The sequence below is a fragment of the Macrotis lagotis genome, chromosome 5, assembly GCF_037893015.1.
Source record: "Macrotis lagotis isolate mMagLag1 chromosome 5, bilby.v1.9.chrom.fasta, whole genome shotgun sequence".
In the NCBI taxonomy this organism is placed as follows: Eukaryota; Metazoa; Chordata; class Mammalia; order Peramelemorphia; family Peramelidae; genus Macrotis; species Macrotis lagotis.
In genome coordinates, this window is record NC_133662.1 from 20,035,084 (window position 1) to 20,037,169 (window position 2,086).

The window sequence follows — 2,086 nt, forward strand, 5'->3', positions numbered from 1 at the left end:
TTAAGGATTGCAATTTGGCCCAACATTGAGAAGGTCAGGTAAGGAAAATAATTATATTCACTGACTTATACAATAAATCTACATATTTTTATACCTTTAAGAAATACTTAATGTGCAAAATGTCCCCCTTTATTGCAATCATATTTTTGTATTAAGCATAAAGTTCTGAAGATTTTTATATATTCTTTAAATTTTCATCATGAAACTATATTTTTTTTAAAGATTTTGAGTTTTGGGGGTGGCTAGGTGGTGTAGTAGATAAAACACTGGCCCTGGAGTCAGGAGTACCTTGGTTCAAATCCGGTTTTAGACACTTGATAATTACCTAGCTGTGTGGCCTTGGGCAAGCCACTTAACCCCGTTTGCCTAGCAAAAAACCTAAAAAAAAAAAAAAGATTTTGAATTTTACAATCTTTCTCCCAATCTTACTTCCCTCCCCCACCCCCACCCCCACCCCCACGGAAAGCAATCTGTCAGTCTTTATTTTGTTTCCATGTTATACATTGATCCAAATTGAGTGTGATGAGAGAGAAATCACATCCTTAAGGAAGAAACAAAAAGTATAAGAGATAACAAGATCAGACAATAAGATATCAGGTTTTTTTTCCTAAATTAAAGGGAATAGTGCTCGCTTCGGCAGCACATATACTAAAATTGGAACGATACAGAGAAGATTAGCATGGCCACTGCACAAGGATGATATGCAAATTTGTGAAGCATTCCATATAAAAGAAAGAATGAAAAAGAAAAAAAAATAAATTAAAGGGAATAGTCCTTGAACTTTGTTCAAACTCCACAGGTCTTTATCTGGATACAGATGGTATTCTCCATTGCAGACAGCCCCAAATTGTCCCTGGTTGTTGCACTGATGGAACGAGCTAGTCCATCAAGGTTGAACATCACTCCCATGTTGCTGATAGGGTGTACAGTGTTTTTCTGGTTCTGCTCATTTCACTAAGCATCTGTTCATGCAAATCCCTTCAGGCTTCCCTGAATTCTGGTCCCTCCTTGTTTCTAATAGAAAATAGTGTTCCATGACATACACATACCACAGTATGAAACTATACTTTAGCACATTATATAGTTAACTGATTTATAACAAACAGTCCATTTTACTATCTCTACCCTAGATTGTAACTCATAGGTTTTCAGTGGGATTTAAATCAATTGGGTTCCAAGACCCATAAGTATGTTTATCACTATCTCTTGGATAAGCTTCCTAACATTTTTTGACATGTGGTATAATGCAAGGTCATATTGAGATATTTCATATCTATTTGAAATTTTCTATAATTTTGAATATATCATTATATTTATCAGAGTTCATCATTCTCTCAATGAAAATAAAACTTTGAGGCCTCCTGAAAGTAAAAAAAAAACAAAACCCAAAGCTTCATTTCTGGGAAAATGTTTTACATTCTGATAAAGATTCCCAGATATTACTGGTTCACCTGAACTTATGAAAGCATTGTAAGGGGAAACAAAGCTGAGTCAATAATAAAAATTATCTTTTTCCAGTTGAAATGAAGAGTAATGAATAATAACTTACTTGACTACCAGATTCTATTAAAGGTCTTTGACAGTTTACTGAGGATTGAGTAGGAAATGAGAAGAGAGAAGGAAGAATGAAGAAGGGAATATGAAAAAAAGGTTCTTTGTCTTCCCAAAGCATTTTGACTTTCAGTTGTCTCCAAGAACATAGGTAATGCAACATTATTTCAGAGAGTTCCTTCCCTCCTCCTTGACACAGCCCATAATACAGTTCTTGTCAATCATTACAAACATAACACCCTTTCATTTCTCTTTCTAGGGTAAGCCCTACCTTTAAACTCCCTCAAGAAAAATCAGGGAGAGTGACTTATTCTGAATTCCTTATTATAACTGCTCCATATCTGAAGTATGTTTTTTGTTGCTGTTTAGTCATTTCAGTTATGTACAATTCTTTGTAACTTTACCTTCACAATTTGGGGAGTTGGTTGATTACTAATATGCAAAATGGAACAAATTAATGCAAATCAAGTAAAACAATTTGATCATATTGGCAACACTGAACATATCAAAAAGAATATGTCTCAATTTCTTTGTC

General features: G+C 34.3%; 1 non-coding gene across 1 annotated transcript; it reads left to right on the plus strand.

Annotated features, from left to right (window-relative positions):
- The first annotated feature begins 624 nt into the window (after window positions 1-624).
- Window positions 625-731, plus strand: LOC141490374 (U6 spliceosomal RNA). Its single transcript, XR_012469201.1, has one exon. It is a non-coding gene; the product is annotated as a U6 spliceosomal RNA (small nuclear RNA).
- The last annotated feature ends 1,355 nt before the right edge of the window (window positions 732-2,086 follow it).